At 41.7% G+C, this 19,290-nt stretch overlaps 1 non-coding gene across 1 annotated transcript; it reads left to right on the top strand.

The window, feature by feature from the left end:
• Positions 1-18,550: 18,550 nt before the first annotated feature.
• On the top strand, positions 18,551-18,657 carry LOC131219631 (small nucleolar RNA R71). Its single transcript, XR_009158279.1, has one exon. It is a non-coding gene; the product is annotated as a small nucleolar RNA R71 (small nucleolar RNA).
• The last annotated feature ends 633 nt before the right edge of the window (positions 18,658-19,290 follow it).

The raw sequence follows: 19,290 nt of genomic DNA on the forward strand, positions 1-19,290 counted from the left end.
TTCAATTAGCTGGGTACTCGGATGCTGACTGGGCTGGTAATTTAGATGATAGAAAATCAACCAGTGGTGGTTGTTTTTACATTGGAAATTGTCTAGTTTCCTGGTTTAGTAAGAAATAAAATTCTATATCACTTTCAACAGCTGAAGCTGAGTATATCGCAGCTGGTAATGCATGTACACAGCTTGTTTGGATGCAACGAATGCTAAGTGATTATGGAATTAAACAGGATTCTATGTTATTACATTGTGATAATTCCAGTGCGATAAATATTTGAAAAAATCCTATTCAGCATTCTCGTACTAAGCACATTGACATTAGATTTCATTATATAAGGGAATTAGTAGAAGAAAAAGTTATATCTCTAGAATATATTCCTACTGAAGATCAACGAGCTGACATTTTCACAAAACCTCTCGATAAAAGCAGGTTCAAAAAGATGAAATTTGATCTTGGCATGTGTATTTTAAATTGATTATTTATGCCTACTTGTATTATAGTGTATATATTTGCTAGATTGAATTCCAATTTTTGTAGAATTTACAAAAAATTTGAATTTTTGGGGTTTCTTCGACCAGTCGTGAGTATACACGACCAGTCGTCCTACGACCGGTCGTAGGTACCCACGACCAGTCGTAGAACTCGGGTTTCACTTAAAATTGGGGATTTTTGATTTCTTCCTCATTTCTTTTTTCTTCTCCTTGGAGCTGTGCTTCGACTTGTCAAACCCATCTTTCTTGTTCTTCAAGGTTAGTGTTCCAAATCCCGTTTTTCTTGCAGATTTGTGTCTATATTGTTTCCTTTTCTAGCTTGAAGCTTTCTATTTTGGATTTCATTGAGATTTGGGGTTTGGATTTTGAAAAATCTATTTTGTGTAAACCCACTTCTCAATCCTTTGCAACTTCTTTATTCCTTGAAATTCTTGTTGCAAATGGCTTTTAAAGGTAGAAAAACTACTTCACGTGGTCCTTCTTCTTCCTCCAGATCGACCGCTATCTCTAAGCGTCATCTTCTTGTTCCCAATGATGATCCATCATATGTCAGGGACATTAGATTACGTAATGTTATTGTTGAACATCCTGTTGATGTTAATCATATTGCACCTTTTGACATCCTTCCTATGCTTGAAGCTGTAGGTTGGGTTAACTTGTTACATTGGGGTGGGCCTGCATACCAGTCCATTGCCCAATCCATGTTTACATGTATTAGTGCTTTCTCACAGGATGATTTAACTTTTAAAATTTCTACTAGAGAAGGGCCTTTTGACGTTGATCGTCATTTAATTTCAGCCCTTATGGACATTCCTGTGAATGATGAGGGTATTCCTATTCATAACTTAACTGATAAACCCTCAATGTCTGAAAAACGCATGCTCACTAGAGACTTGTGCAACATGGATGTTCAATGGACATAAAAAGGAAATGCGCTTCCCGCAAGGTATTTGTTACCCAAGTACAGAATTCTCTACAGAATCTTTTGTCTAATTTGTATCCTCGTTCGGGTAATAAATCTGACTTGACTTCGTTTATGGTTCGTGTTATCCATGCTATTTTCAATGGTACTCAGATTTGTTTACCATCGTTAATCTGTCATTTCATTCTTCAGTTTAGACTCCATCTTGGTCATAATGACATTCCTTTTGCCTATTTAATGACTGTATTGGCTACTCATATGTTAGTCGATATGCCGGTTGATGAGGCACCTATCCATCATCTGATTTTCAACAATACTAATATCAATAAGATGAAGCTGGATCTACTTCCTGAACAAGGTGGTGGTGGTGAAGAAGCTGGTGATAACATTAATATGGATGACATTTTTGAGGAACTGGATTCTGACTCAGCAAATGATCCAGATTTTGTACCATCTGATGTTGATGCACGTCTGAGTGCATTAGAGGGTAAAGTTGAGAATATAAATGTAAAGTTGGAAAACATGTCTATTGCTCATGATTTACAATTCAAGTACATGCGCAAATATCTTAGGCGCTTGAACAAAGGCATGCACCACTTGATCCCTCTATTCCTGCTCCATCATCTGGTTCTGGTTCTGAGTAGTTTATATGAGACTTCTGGTCTGTAATAACTTTATAACTTAGCACTTGATTGACTTTGAGTTTGATACTATCTATATTTTATGCTGGATTTTATTCTATGTAAAGCAATGCTGAGTATCTCTATCACTATTTTGCTATACTCTCATAACTCCTCATGTTTACTCTCATATATTCATTTATTTAGTTCTCCTTTGTCATATTGTGACAAAAAGGGGGGAAATGGTTTGTTCTTAACGATGTGATTGTGAGAGGAGTAGCATTGGTTATGTTACTCAGGGGGAGTATGTTTGAACTAGTTGAATGAAACTGGTTGAATGTTGAATGTTGATTGAATGAACATGTTGAATATTGATTTGCAGGTAAGCCAGTTGATATGACCTGGTTCATAAAACCAGTTGTTTTACTTTATGTTTATCTTGGTTATGTGTTTTGCCACTAATTTGACAAAGGGGGAGATTGTAAGTGCTATAGTTTATATCCCTGTTTGTTGTCAAATTTGTGGTGCCAAAATCACTATTATACTCTGTTATATATAACTTGCATAAGTGAAGCTCTCTCAAGGATCAACATTCATAATCAGCTAAAGCTTACAACAAGCAAAGCTCACAAGTACAAGGATCAATCTTGAATGCAAGAACTGATCACAAGACAAGACTCAAGCTGCAAGACTTCAAGAAGAGTATAAGGCAGTTTGTAAAGAACTCAAGACTCTTTCAAGATTGAGCTATATCAAGATTTCAACTACATCAAGACTTTAAGGCTCATACTTCAAGGTCACTTGTTCCTAATGTTTCAATGTCTATACTTCATGGTTGAGGTTTGATTGACCATAGGTTGACCTTAGAAGTAGGTCATTTTGGATACATAAGTCGAATGTTTATTTTACATGAGTTTAGTCTGTTCTTCGACTAGTCCTATGTCTTCTTCGACTAGTCCTAGAGTTGCTTCGACCAGTCTAAGAAATTCCTCGATCAGTTGTGAGCTTGTTACAAATTTCGGATGAAATCTGTTAGGCTTCGACTAGTCCAGGAATCTGTTCGACCAGTCGTAGGAACAGTGTCGACTGCATCTTCGACCAGTCGTAAATCTTCGACTCAAAATACAGCGATGTGTTATAGGTTCTTCGACCAGTCGAAGGAAACCTACGTCAGTCGTAGGTGACCTACGACCAGTCGAAGGTGACCTTCGACCAGTCGTAGAACGGTCAGAGCTTATCCCGCCGGATCTTTCAAATATCTGTTATTGCTTTGACTAGTCGAATAGCTCCCTAGACCAGTCGAAGACACGATCTGCTCACCTATAAAGTGCACGAATCTTAGAAGAAATTATCGAATTAATGAATCTATTCAAGCCAATCTTCGTCGAACTTCTGAGAGATAATTCTGTGCTCCATCTAAGCTAAGTGTGCTTATTTAATATTCTCTTTCCTTAGCTTTATTTTAATTGATTTTGTTTCTGCTATTCCAATCTGATTTGATAAGAGGAATTATTATTCCCTTTCTTTGGAATCAAAATCAATTAAGGCAATCCCTATTCGGTTTAATTTAAAACTTATTAGAATTAGAACCATTGTAATTGAGTACTGGACATTGAACTTGGACATTCAATCATCTACTCTGATTTGGTTCTACCGGGCTGCTACAACGAAGGAGATAATCAGGTATTTTACATTTAATTGTAAATTCCTTTTTGTTTTGGTTTCTTTTAAGATTTGCCAGAAAAATCTTGTTGTATTGGTTATCTGAGGAGAGCCAGGAAAACTCAGAAGTGGGGTTTTTTTAATTGTGTAAGCCCACATACAAAGACACAATTGTAAAGGTTTTGGGTGAACCTGGGAAAACCTATTTTTAGTGAACGCTAATATCCCCTGTGTGAGGATATTAGGAGTGGAGTAGCATTTTGTGTGGCTGTTGTTTAGTAGTTGGTGAACACACAGGCGAACCACTATAATCCCTTGTGTTGTGGTTGAATGATTTATACTTCTGATTTTTAATTATTCTTTTGTGGGATGTATGTATGGTGGTGAATGTTGTAATCATTTAATTCAAGCATTGTGAGAATGTTGTAATAGTTTAGAATTTATTTTCTACTATTCCTTTATCGCTTGATATTTTAATTTCTTTTGAAAGTTATTCCAGCAAGGTTGCCCTGCCATTTTTATGGTGTATGGCTGTCCCTAGAACAATACATTTGTGATTCAATTTATTTTAATTCAGTTTGTATTTATTTCTGTATTCCTCTTCGATTTAAGATTTGATACAAAGATCTTTCTAGAAATAAGGTTGTCCTACCATAAACTCTGGTTTTTGGTGTAAGGTTGTCCTTAGAATAACATTTGTATCAACCTCTCAAGATCAGAATTTTGAGGTTGTTTTTCTTTCCTGCATTGTGATTTACTTTGGCTATCATATTCTATTTAATTCCGCTGTTATAAGTTTTATTTGGCATTGTCCTATTCACCCCCCCCCCCCCCCCCTCTAGGACATATAGCTAGGCCTTTTTACTATGCCCACCCCATGAGGTGCCAATCATAGGGACAATAACATTGTGTAGTAGCAGATTTTCTTTTGGAAAACATTGCTGTCTAGAATTTGTATCAATTAAATAAAATACTTCTACTAAATTAGGACACACGTATAAAATTTCAGGGCCAATGGACACCTGTACACACCATGACAATAGCTGAACCGGCTCACCATATTGTAGTGTCCAGATCGGGCAGAATCTCAGGACAGATTATTTTCTTAAAATTAATTAAAATATTTATAGATGTCCAAAAATCTTGAAAATTTTCAGAGAGGTGGCCCACTCATGAGAGGACCCACCTCCAAATTTTTGGGGCCAATGAACCCCTATGCACACCGTGATAAGGGCTGGGCTGGCCCACCACGTTGGGAAGTCCAGGTTAGTCCGATTTTCTGGACAGACTGACTTTTATAAATTAATTAAAATATTTATAGTTATTTAAAAATTATGAAATGTTTTGAAAAGTGTGGCCCACCCATGGAAGTGTCATCCTGTAAAATTTTAGACTCAACGGACATTTGAGCTGACCGTGGTGCGGCCGGGAGTGGCCCACCAGGCAGGGATGCCCAGGTTGGGGCGTCCAGCGTGGGCTAGCCATCCAGCCTGCTTCGTGGGCCCACCTTAATGTATTGTATATCCCACCATCCATCCATGTGGGGTCCTTAGGGGATTGATCATCCTCCCTTTTTTTTTGGTATTCAATTGGGGCCCATTAGGTGGATTTTTGGTCCAGATACCTCGGGCCCATAGAGTTGCCTACACATGGGACATCCCTGCCTTAGGTTACTGCTGGGCCTGCATTTCAACGGCCTGGCCCACTTGATATATGTATTATATATCTTCTCTCATTTGGTGGGGCCCAAGTGATGTGTGTAGGCCATGAAGGATTAAATATACTAAGAAATACTTTTAATTGTTGGACTCCAACCAACCCAGAAATTTGGGTGGGCTGGAATTTGGTAATGGGTCCAATGTTGCCACCCATAAATGAATTGGGGCAGCATGGCCCACCAGATGTGAGGAGGACTTACATGAATTATCTTACCCTTTCTCTACAGCATTTTGGGGTGTGATTAGGTCCCAGCTGAGGCCCACCTAAGTTGAGTTTTATTGGAATGTTGCGTGTGATTAGTTAACTAATTCCTTAGGCCTTGTGGACTAGATCCTTTTAGTAGGCCCACTGACGTTTGGGCCTATACTCTTCTACCTATTGTAATGGGTTTAAGGGCTATAGTATGCAAGTAGTTGGGCCTTTTGGCTACCCACTAAATTGACCCTATACTTGGGTTAGGATGTGAGGCCAACTCGCTTGTGTAAAGTGCAAAATGGCCCATGTGAATGAACTACAGGGCCGCCCATGAGGCCCACCACAATATATGGACTTATGATGGTTGGGCCCAAACCTTACTTAAGGGCTCACCATACTGTCTATGTGCTGGGCTTGTGTATAGCCCATTAGGCCATGCATTGCTTGGGCCTTAGACCTTACTTTATTTGCGTAGCGGGCTACCTTTTGGGACCCAGTTGAGGTTGGATGTCCTCCTGGGTGATCATAAGGTAGGCCCATAGGTTTCTCTATGGATGGTTAAAGGCCCACCATAGACCCTGGGCCATTTATTTGAGGCTAAATATGGATGTACGTGGAGCCTACCTCAACATATGTTCGTCTAGGTCATTCAAGCCTTAGATCGCCCGATCATGGAAGTACTCTCCGCCTTGGGTTGCGGCTGGACTCACAATCCAATAGCAAGTTCATTTGATCTTTTCATGATATATACACACTCTCCATTTGGTGGGGTCTCCTAGTGAGTATAGTTGGCCTTCATGAGATTATTTCCACATAGTTAACTAATTTCCGGACCTTAGCAGGTCCAGAAAGTCAACCGGGCCAAAAGTTTATCAAAGGATCTTAGATGTGCAATTTTATGGTTAAAACTTTATTTGGCTGTGGGGCCCACCATATTGAGAACTTGTGTACGTGTTACATGCTTATGTTTTCTTATAATCTTTGGGCTTAATCAATGCATTCTTTTGGGTCACCTTTAATAATCACATGAGAACCCCATCTTAGATCAGATTTTTGGGGCATCTCATGGGTCCAGAGTGGGTTGGGACATCTCAGCTTGGCCCAACCATATATTGGGCTGACTTCCACCATTTTGATGGACTTATGGGCTGAGATAAGGATAGTATTGGGCCCTTTGTTGCCCACTTAAATTGCTAGTTATTGGGCTAATGTAGTTGGGCGCATTTCATCTAAACTTAAACTTATTTTTAGGCCGTATATTGTGTATGTGGACTACCCACCAAATCCAACTTAATGCATGGATTCTATGGCCATTGGGAATTAAGCCTTGAGCCTTAATTCCCCTCTTGGAGTCCATGTTGTTAAAAGTGGTATTATATCTTTTTATGGCCTATTATGAGGAATATATGTATGTGGTTACCTTTATTTTTATCTTAAATGTAGGCCTTGGGCCTTCTATCCATAAAGTTCATGGTTGATATGCCTTTTTGGGGAATGACGGTTAAATGTCCCCATTATGGACCCCTCTAGGCCTGGTTGTATTTAAGAGTGATTTGATACTCATCTTAAACTCTTGTTAGGCTCATTTCTATATTACTTAGACCCATTATATACTTAGTCTCATGGGCTATCACAGGTAAATGGGCCCCCACTAGAAGTTGGATTCCTTAAGGATATTGTCTAAGTACCTAGTCTTGGTTCCTTCTTGAATAGGAGGAATGTAATATACATTGTATATTGCCATATAGTGTGATTAAATTCATCCTCATGACCCATGTACATCATTGTATGCTTGGTTGACACTGTGCGTGTGTGGTCATATTATGCCATTAGACATTGCATGTTACCTTCTCCGAGGGACGTAATATTTCCCCTTGAGCATGTTGGATGCTTAGAATTGATGCATGGTTGATTGTGTGATTCATGCATCTGACATTGCATAACATATGAACATTATCGCCCTTACTTCATCAGGGCTGTAGCCTTCACAGATACATCCTGGATGGCCATGTTTGGACACTAAAAATGTTACTTGAGCATACCGGGTGCATAGATGCCCATGGGTGAAAATTTTAAAACTTCCATGGTATCAAGGATCTACTCCAACGCCATGACCAGGTGGAATATATGAGCGCACGAGGGTCTTATACCGTTAGGACGTGACTCCCACTGTCGTGTAATCGGTTGGATAATGGTTTGGCCTTACTAGCCTGATGTAAGAAGGCATTGCTAGGCTGAGTCTGACCAGCTCGTGAATGGATCCGCTACCATTAGGCCTTGCTAGTGATTGACTGTCCACAGGTGGGTAGTGAGGTCTCTTACGCTTGTTTGACTATGCGGGGTCTGTAGAGTGGCAGTCATCCAGCAATGTAATGGACCCCGGCAATTCCTTATAATGGAAATGTACTTGATATGTAGATTGGATATGAGCACTGACATTACTTCACATTACATTACAGTACTCATTGCATTACAGTACTCATTACATTATATAGCCTTGGTATGACTTCCTGCATTATTATACTGCCTTGGTATAGCTTCTTGCGTTTATGACAGCCTTGGTAAGGCTGGTGGTGTTGACTTTGATCATGTTTCTTTCTGTATCTCATATTATTCTTCTGTGCACTATTATCACACACCTTCACCACCCTCTAAGCTTTTATAAGCTTATGCATGATGATGCGTGCAGGAGATCCTAAGCAGGTGTTGTAACGGCAGAGCGTGGAGTAGAATTGAGCTTGAGGACCCCAATTTTGTAGACTTCCTTTCCTTTTTCTATCATCTTATGTATGTCCTTTTGAATCTTATGGATACTTGTAAAAGTTCAAATTCATAGTGGATTTTGTGATGTGTGCCTTTGTTATTCTCAGATTTACTTGCTGTGATCTTGGGTATGCTCGTAATGGAATGATTATACTGTTATAAAAATCCTCCTTGTAGGATCCTAGGATCAGAACCTGCCTCAGGAGCCGAGAATGAGGTGCTACGGAGGCTGTTGCGGCCAGAACCGGCCATCAGGTTCCTTATGAGTCCGGTTACCAAGTCTGGGGTGTGACAAGAGTTAGTATTAGAGCATAGCAAGTAATTTTGCAATAACTTGGGATAGTATCACATATCGACTACAAGCTTAGGACAAGTAGTGTCCCAACTGTGTTTCCCTCGTTCCATTTGAGCCTTTAAGGATTGTAATTCCTAGGTGTCCATCACCCTTGTTCTTTCTGTAGACCATGCCGTCTAGTCGGGGTGCCCATGATTGTGATGCTTGTGGCCATGGTGCCCATGGACATGGTTCTCATTCCACTCCAGCGATCCGAGTGACTTTTGCTCCACCATCTGAGATTCTTGTTTCCTCTCTGGAGCATGTTGCACCTATTCCTGAGGCTCCCGCCGTACCTATGCCTCCTTCAGAGGCCAGTGTTACCCCCGCTTATCTGACAATTCCTGTAGGAGCTGAGCATCTCTAGCAGTGGATGCAGGTCGTCACTGATGTTCTTCAGACCCGTCGACCCGTTCCTGAGATGTCCAGACAGGCAGAGCAGGAGCGTACAAGCCCCCTTTTGCGAGATTCGACTTCGCAGCGAGCCCTGATGACGGTGTATTTACTTTAAGGAGAAGGCCAAAAGAGGAAGGCGCATTCTAGTAGCTACTATCAGCGTCAGTATCGTCGACGGATGAGACGTTTAGGGGTTCGACTGCCAGCGGCATAGCCAGTGTCATCTTTTACCCAATTAGCTTCATCATCGGCACAGCCAGCAGTCCCTTCTTGTAGACCATTCACCAGAGTTTGCTTCGATTGTGGGCAGGCGGGACACCGTAGGCATGAGTGTCCCCATCAACAAGATGGACCTTCACAGCGTCCGCAGTAGCAACAGAGACTGCAGATGCAGAGGAGACAGACACCTCCCCAGCCACCTCAGGCTTGATTTTGTGTGACTTGGCAGGACCCTTAGTTATTAGGGGAGTCGTTATGGGTATTCTCCTTGTTTCTGTATGTAAGTCTTGTGTTTTGGTGCTTCGCACCCTTTTTGTATCCAAGAGCTTTTGTTCACTCAGATTGCTATTAGAGTCTGTCGTAAGGGATTGTCAGTTCGACATTTTTGGGAAGATCATTGTGTTAGGTCGATGATATTATCGTGTTCTGTTTTGGTTGGTGAGATGTTCTTGCCCACTGAATAGTTTTGTATTGCCAATGTTGAGCTTGTTGGCTTATTTTGTTGTCAAGGCAGTATTTTTTCCTCGTTGCTAGTTCTGTGGTCGAGTGTGACATATGCCAGCGTGTCAAGGCCGATCACCAGAGACCCCCTTGTCCCTTGCAGCCATTGAGCATTCCAGAGTGGAAGTGGGAGCACGTATCAATGGACTTCATCGCAGGTTTACCGAGGACTCAACACGATCATGATACCATCTGGGTTATCGTTGATCATCTGATGAAATCGGCTCATTTTATTCCAATGCGTGCTTCTTGGTCGATGGACCGGCTTGCAAAGGTGTTCATTGAGGAGATAGTGAGATTGCATGGCATCCTAGTTTCGATCGTTTCATATTGAGACTCCAGATTTATGTCTCAATTTTGGAGGAGTTTCCAGCAGGCGCTGGGGGTCACCTTGCATCTCAGCACTGCTTATCATCCACAGATGGATGGGAAGATCAGAAGAGTCAACTAGATCCTTGAGGATATACTCAGAGCTTGTGTGATCGACTTCGTGGGGAGTTGGGATGAGCATATGCGCCTCGCCGAGTTCACGTACGACAACAGCTACAGGCGACTATCAGCATGGCTCCTTTTGAGGCATTATATGATAGACCGTGCAGTTCTCCTAGCTGTTGGACTGAGGTAGGAGAGCATCGTCTCTTAGGTCTCGAGCTTGTGCTGCAGACGTCAGAGGCTATTAATGTTATCAGGCAGAGGATGCGCATAGCTCAGAGCTGGGAGAAGAGTTTTGCTCATCGTCGATGTCGACCCCTCGAGTTCATAGTTGGGGACATGGTACATCTCAAGGTCTCACTTATGAAAGGCGTGGTTCACTTTGGTGCGAAGGGCAAGCTCGCCTCGAGATTTATTAGACCTTTTGAGATTACCGAGTGCGTAGACGCTGTGGTCTAGCGGCTTGCCTTACCTCCTAAGTTGTCTACGATCCACAACATGTTTCATAGTTCTATGTTGCGGAAGTGTGGGTCAGACACTATTCCTGTGATTGATTGGCAGCCACTTGAGGTCCGTGAGGATACTTCCTACATTGAGCAACCGATTCGTATTCTTGATTGGAAGGAGTAGGTCCTCAGGACCAAGGTCATTCCCTTGGTGAAGGTGCAATGGGGTCATCATTCGAAGGCTGAGGCATCTTAGGAATGCGAGGCTGATATTAGAGAACGTTATCCCCATTTATTCGATGATTGATTGCTTGAATTGCTTGCATTGCCTTCTCAGGTGTTTGATGATTGAGGCATATATATGATGATGTTTATGCATTTTGTTGTTCTGGTTTTGTCAATTTTGAGGACGAAATTTCTTTGTTGGTGGGGAAGATTGTGAGATCCGACCCTAGTTTACATGTGTGCATGCGTGTGTGTGATTATGCATTTCGTCCATTTTAGTTCCACGGTCTTACCGGTTAAATTTCGGTGACCCGCGACCCTCAGATTGTGTTTGCGGTTATCCTTGAGTTCGGTCACGTAGACCTGACTTGGATCGACCCTAGACCTATGCCATCCTGATCGTGTCGTCGTTGTTGTTCCAACAACGTGTCTTATGCGTCCATCCGACCTACGGATCAAAAGTTATGAACATTTCATCATATGGCCCACTTTTTGTACATGGGTCATTTCCATGACACAATTTCCCATGCACACCACACATACACTACACAATTGCATGGATTGAACACCATCCACTCTAAACACCACCAAGCCTAGTCTAAGCCTAACAACTTTGTTATTTTCACCATAGGTTATGATTGCTTTCTCAAACCAAGGAGGGAGAGCAATGATGACTCTCCTACAACCCTTCCTCTCGCTCTCTCCCCTCTCATTTCTCTCATTCCACCTCTCCTCCATATTCCAGCAACTCTAGCCCATTTTCTCTCAAAAACCTCCCAATCTAACCTTTGAAAAGTGATCTTAACCATAGATTTATAACCCTTGGAGCTTAAGGAGCTTAGAGATAGGAAAATCTTGAAGATCCATTAGGTGGGTGATGCATTGAAGTTCTTTCCTTCTTTCTTCTTCTTGCATGTTCTTCTCTACACACTTGGGAGTATGTAGGACCCACCAATCAATGGTGGAGGTCCTACATAGCTCCATGAAGTGAGACCAAGGCCCGCTACATGCATGTACATTTCCATGGTGGGCCATTCTCCATGGACCCACCATGATGGATTTTCTCTTTAAATCTAGATTATTTGGGTCATTTAGACCTGAGGTGCATGGTGGGGATGGTATCCCCACCTCAGAATTTCATGGATTTGTATAGATCACATGCATGCATGATTCATGTAAGATGTAGGTGTGATTGTAATGGTGGAGGATTCATAGTGTTGGAATCCTCCATGGCCATTGATCTCTCTCCCTCCCTCTCTCTTCCTTCTATCTCTTTCCCCTATTTTGCTTCTGATGTTGGTGGCCCACTGTTGTGACCAAAAAAAAAAAGTCCCAGACCCATCAGATTTTGGGATGCCCAGGCCCACTAGGCTGGACGTCCATATGCATGTATGATGCATGGGTTGGATGGCCCTATAAGGAATGATTTCTTAGTAATTCTTGGATGGATTTGGGTCTGGAATTTTTGTGGTCCATCTAGGTGGACCCCACTTGATGTATCTAACCATTTATCCCTTTAGATATTTTTCCATGGGCTGGAAATGGACAGTATATGCTGCGCTCCAAATTTCAGGCCCATTTGCTTCATGGTTTTTGGACACTATTTTAGGCCCATTTGTGGGCCTTTTTATTCCTGATTTCTTTAGGATTTTTCTGAGGAATGGACCCCATCTTGATGTAGGATGGGCCTCACATCATTTAACCCTTAATTGAGGCCTATGGGATAGGCCAAAGTAGGCTGGATGTCTAGAAATTTCTGGATAGTCCAGCAATGTTGCATGTTGGAGAGGAGCCTATTGTACCTTGAATTTGGGGAAGTGGGCTGCTCCAGTGGACCTCACCTGCTGTCCATACGTGGGAGTTCCAAACGCACCTATTTTTGCAGTGATTTGAGAGACCTATGCCCACCACATGAGGTGTCAATCATGGGGACAACAACATTGTGCAGTAGCAGATTTACTTTTGGAAAACATTGCTGTCCAGAATTTGTATCAATTAAATAAAATACTTCTACCACTTAAAAAATTCTCAAATTTTGCAGGATGATGTCCCATCTAAATTAGGACACTCTTACAAAATTTCAGGGCCAATAAACACTGTACACACCATGCAATAGCTGAACCGGCCCACTATATTGTGGTGTGCAGATCAGATAGAATCATAGGACAGATTGTTTTCTTAAAATGAATTAAAATATTTACTTGGCCAAAAATCTTAAAATTTTTCAGAGAGGTGGATCAGTCATGGTAGGATCTATCTACAAATTTTTGGGGCCAATGGACCCCTGTGCACACCGTGGTAAGGGCCGGACTGGCCCACCATGTTGGGACGTCTAGGTCAGTCCAATTTTCTGGACAGACTGATTTCTATAAATTAATTAAAATAATTATAGTTATCCAAAAATTTATAATTTTGTAGAGGTGTGGCCCACCTATGTAAGTGTCACCTTGCAAAATTTCAGACTCAACGGACATTTGAGCTGATCGTGGTACGGCTGGGAGTGGTCCACTAGGTAGGGACGCCTAGGCTCGGCCGTCCAGCCTAGGCTAGCCATCCAGCATGCTTCTTGGGCCCACCTTGATGTGTTGTATATCCCACCATCCATCCATGTGGGGTCCTTAGGGGATTGATCATCCACCTTTTTTTTTGGTATTCAATTGGGGCCCATTGGGTGGATTTTTGGGCCAAATAACCCGGGCCCGTAGAGCTGCCTACACATGGGACATCCCTGCCTTAGGCTACTGCTGGGCCTGCATTCCAACGGCCTGGCCCACTTGATATATGTGTTGCATATCCTCTCTCATCTGGTGGGGCCCACAGTGATGTGTGTGGGCCATCAGGGATTAAATGTACTAAGAAATACTTTTATTGTTGGACTCCAACCAACCCAGAAATTTGGGTGGGCTGGAATTTGGTAATGGGCCCAATGTTACCACCCATAAATGAATTGGGGCAGCATGGCCCACCAGATGTGAGGAGGACTTACATCAATTATCTTATCCTTTCTCTACAGCATTTTGGGGTGTGATTAGGTCCCAGCTGAGGCCTACCCAAGTTGAGTTTTATTGGAATGTTGCGTGTGATTAGTTAACTAATTCCTTAGGCCTTGTGGACTAAATCCTTTTAGTAGGCCCACTGAACTTTGGGCCTATACTCTTCTACCTATTGTGATGGGTTTAAGGGCTACAGTATGCAAGTAGTTGGGCCTTTTGGTTGCCCACTAAATTGACCCTATACTTGGGCTAGGATGTGAGGCCCAACTCGCTTGTGTAAAGTGCAAAATGGCCCATGTGAATGAACTACAGGGCCGCCCATGAGGCCCACCGCAATATGTGGACTTATGATTGTTGGGCCCATACCTTGCTTGAGGGCCCACCATACTGTTTATGAGTTGGGCTTATGTATAGCCCATTAGGCCATGCATTGCTTGGGCCTTAGACCTTACTTTATTTGTGTAGCGGACTACCTTTTGGGACCCAGTTGAGGTTGGATGTCCTCCTGGGTGATCCTAAGGTAGGCCCATGGGTTTCTCTCTGAATGGTCAAAGGCCCACCATAGACCCTGGGCCATTTATTTGAGGCTAAATATGGATATATGTGGAGCCTACCTCAACGTATGTTGGTCCAGGCCATTCAAGCCTTGGATCGCCCGATCATGGAAGTACTCTCTGCCTTGGGTTGTGGCTGGACTCACAATCTAATAGCAGGTCCACTTAATCTTTCCACATAGTTAACTAAGTTCTGGACCTTAGCAGGTCCGGGAAGTCAAACGGGCCAAAAGTTTATCAAAGGGCCTTAAATGTACAATTTTATGGTTAAAACTTTATTTGGCTGTGGGCCCACCATATTGAGAACTTGTGTACGTGTTACATGCTTATATTTTCTTATAATCTTTGGGCTTAATCAGTGCATTCTTTTGGGTCACCTTGAGTGATCACATGAGGACCTATCTTAGATCAGATTTTTGGGGCATCCTATGAGCCCAGAATGGATTGGGACGTCCTAGCTTGGCCCAACCATATATTGGGCTGACTTCCACCATTTTGATGGACTTGTGGGTTAAGATAAGGATAGTATTGGGCCCTTTGTTACCCACTTAAATTGCTAGTTATTGGGCTAATGTAGTTGGGCCCATTTCATCCAAACTTAAACTTATTTTTGGGTCGTATATTGTATAGGCGGGCTACCCACCAAATCCAACTTAATGCATGGATTCTATGGCCATTGGGAATTGAGCCTTGGGCCTTAATTCCCCTCTTGGAGTCCATGTTGTTAAAAGTAGTATTATATCTTTTTATGGCCGATTATAAGGAATATATACATGTGATTACCTTTATTTTTATCTTAAATATAGGCCTTGGGCCTTCTATCCATATAGTTCATGGTTGATATGCCTTTTTGGGGAATGACGGTTAAATGTCCCCATTATGGACCCCTCTAGGCCTGGTTGTATTTAAGAGTGATTGGATATTCATCTTAGACTCTTGCTAGGCTCATTTCTATATTACTTAGACCCGTAGCTTGTATACTTAGTCTCATGGGCTACCCCAGGTAAATGGGCCCCCACTAGAAGTTGGATTTCTTAAGGATATTGTCTAAGTACCTAGTCTTGGTTCCTTCTTAGATTGGAGGAATGTAATATACATTGTATATTGCCATATAGTATGATTAAATTCATCCTCATGGCCCATGTACATCATTATATACTTGGTTGACACTGTGCGCGTGTGGTCATATTGTGCTATTGGGCATTGCATGTTACCTTCTTTGAGGGATGTTGTATTCCCCCTTGAGCACGTTGGATGCTTAGAATTGATGCATGATTGATTGTGTGATTCATGCATCTGGCATTGCATAACATATGAGTATTATCGCCCTTACTTCATCAGGGTTGTAGCCTCCACAGATACATCATGGATGGCCATGTTTGGAAACTGAAAATGTTACTTAAGCATACCGGGTGCATAGGATGCCCATGAGTGAAATTCTCAAAACTTTCATGGTACCAAGGATCTGCTCCAACGCCATGACCGAGTGGAATATATGAGCACACATGGCCTTATACCGTTTGGCCGAGACTCCTATTGTCGTGTAGTCGGTTGGATAGGGGTGTGGTCTTACTCGCCTGATGTAAGGAGGCATTGTTAGGCTGAGTCTGTCCAGCTCATGAATGGGTCTGCTACCGTTAGGCCTTGTTGGTGATTGGCTATTCACAGGAGAGTAGTGAGGTCTCTTACACTCATTTGACTGTGCAGGGTTTGAAGAGCGGCAGTCATTCAGTAGTGTAATGGACCCCGGTGATTTCCTTATGATGGAAATGTACTTAATATGTAGATTAGATATGAGCACTGGCATTACTTCACATTGCATTACAGTACTCATTGAATTATATAGCCTTTGTATGGCTTCCTGCATTACTGTACTGCCTTAGTATAGCTTCTTGCGTTCATGACAACCTTGGTAAGGCTTATGGTGTTGGCTTTGATCATGTTTTCTTTCTATATCTCCTATTATTCTTCTGTGCACTATTATCACACACCTTCACCACCCTCTAAGCTTCTATAAGCTTATGCACGATTGATGCGTGCAGGAGATCCTAGGCAGGCGTCGTAGCAGCAGAGCGTGGAGTAGAGTTGAGCTTGAGGACCTAATGTTGCAGACGTTCTTTTCCTTTTTCTATCATCTTATCTATGTCCTTTTGGACCTTATGGATACTTGTAAAAGTTCAAATTCATAGTGGATTTTATGATGTGTGCCTTTGTTATTCTCAGATTTACTTGCTATGATCTTGGGTATGCTCATATTGGAATGATTATACTGTTATGGAAATCCTCCTTGTAGGATCCTAGGATCGGAACCTGCCTCAGGAGCCGAGAATGGGGTGCTACGGAGGCTGTTGTGGCCAGAACCGGCCATCGGGTTCCTTGTGAGTCTGGTTAACGAGTCTAGGGTGTGACAGTAGCATCATGCAAGGCATCCATCTCCCTAATCATATCATCGTCTAAACGGGGGAGTGGGCCAAACACGTCTTTAGAGGGTCAGAATATAGAGTCCGGAGTGTTCTATTTTCCATGAAAGAATCAATCAGGTTAATATCGTGAGAATCGTCATCATCCTCTAATTGTTTGCTTGTATTGAAAAATATATTTAGTTCTAATGTCATATTCTTGAAAGAAAAGTTCATGACACCATCCTTACAATTAATGATTGCATTTGATGTTGTAAGGAATGAGCGAATAACTAGACAGGGATTTAAGTGCTCACATCCATGATGGGTTGAGTGTCTAGGATGATAAAATCTACTGGATAGTAGAATCTTTCAAATTGGACCAACACATCTTCTATTATCCCTCTCGATACACGAATTAAGTGATTGGAAAGTTGTAGTGTGGTTCGGGTGAGTTTTAATTCACATAGACCCAGTTGTTCGTAGATCGAGTAAGGGATCAGATTTACACTCGCTCCCAAGTTAAGAAGTGCGTGCTTAATCCGGTAGTTCCCAATTACACAAGTGATGGTTAGGTTACCAGGATCTTTGTATTTTTATGGCACATCTTGCATTAGGATGACACTCACTTTTTCTGTTAAAAAGATTTTCTTTTGAATATTTTACCATCTTTTGGTAGTGTATAGATCTTTCAAGAATTTAGCATATGAAAGAATTTGTTTAATGACATCCAATAGAGGGATGTTGACCTTCACTTGTTTAAGCACCTCTAAAATGTCCTGAGAGTTAGAGAAATGTTTTGGTGCAATCAACCATTGGGGGAATGGAATAATTGGTTTAGTTCAAAGTTCTGGTTCTAACTCATGTGGAACATTGTTAGGTCTATTAGTTGCATCTACTTCCGGGTCCTTAGGCTTTTCAGCCCTTACTGGAATAGATTTATCAATTGTCTTACCACTCCTAAGAGTGGTGATAGACTTAGCTTGCTCCATCTGATGTGAAGAGCTTGGGTCGCTAATTTCGCATTGTGGCTTTGGGTTGGGGAGAGGTTGAACTAGAAGCATCCCTTTGTCCCTAATTGTATTTTTTGTCTTAAGTCCTTGTATGGCCTTTGTAAGGTCTTGAAAGGCTTGTAGCATACCTTGGTTAAAAAGTTCTTGATTTTGAATATGTTTCAGAACTGGATCCTCTTAAGGTTTCCTTTGATCCAAAAATTGGTTAAGGATCCCTTGAGGAGTGGCAGTTTGTCCATTCCTCCAATTGAAATTTGGATGATTTCTCCAACTGGAATTGTATGTATTTGGGGAGGTTCTTTTTAAAGACCTCTAGTTGTTTACGACATTCGATTGTTCGTTTAGAACTTCTTAAAAAGCACTCGCCTTATCCTTCTTATGTTCCATAGCCTCAAGTTTCCTTGTGAGACTAGCCACTTTAGTATTTATATCATCTTCCTCTTTCAACAAGTAGATTCCACCCCTCCCTTGATTGAGTAGGCTTAGACATGGTGTTTGGTCTTGGGGAGATGTCCCATGATTATGTGTTTTCAGCAAATTTGTCAAAATAATCCCACACATCATTGACATCTTTATTTATGAATTTCCCATTTCACATTGTCTCAACTATTTGGCGCATGGAAGATATCAATCCATCATAGAAAAAAATTGTAATGCGCTACATTTCAAAACCATGTTGTGGGCATGAATTGACAAGATCCTTGAATCGCTTCCAACAATGGAAGAATGTTTCACCTTCCTTTTGGTCAAAATTCATGATCGACTTTCTAAGGGTGTTCGTTCTATGATATGAAAAAATTTTCTTTATGAACTCCCTTGTTATGTCGTTCCATCTACTAATAAACCGTGGACATAGTGAGTGTAACCACGTCTTAGCTTTCTCTTTCATGGAGGAGAAAGAGTTTCAGTTTAACCATGTCCTCAGACACGTTAGGAAAATATAAAGTGGGTACGATCTTATCAAACTCTTTCATAAGTAAATATGGACTTTCATATTTAAATCCATGGAACTTTGGAACGAGTTGGATCTCTCCTGTCTTGATACCCATGTTTCCTATATTTTCTCGAAAAACCATGCATGAAGGTGTGCTCACCTTTGCCAATTGTAAATAGTCTCATAAAGTACGAGGCGGGGGTGCTTGATGCACCTCATTCTCATTCTGAAATTCCTCAACCAAAGGTTGCGGTTGAATTACAGGTTGATTGGCCGGTTGATTGGCAACCATCACTTTAATTAGCTCCGAGGATCTTGGGTGGTGTCTAATCTCGTGATGGAAAGATAACCCTTCGACCAATCCTCCTTTGCTCAAGAGACGTTGAGTGTTGTCACGAACCCACTTGAGCATGAAACACTCTCAGCCCTCAAGTTAAGAAACTAAACCTAAACTTAAAAGAGAAGTAAACTTAA

Source organism: Magnolia sinica, chromosome 11 (genome assembly GCF_029962835.1).
Source record: "Magnolia sinica isolate HGM2019 chromosome 11, MsV1, whole genome shotgun sequence".
NCBI classification, from domain to species: Eukaryota; Viridiplantae; Streptophyta; class Magnoliopsida; order Magnoliales; family Magnoliaceae; genus Magnolia; species Magnolia sinica.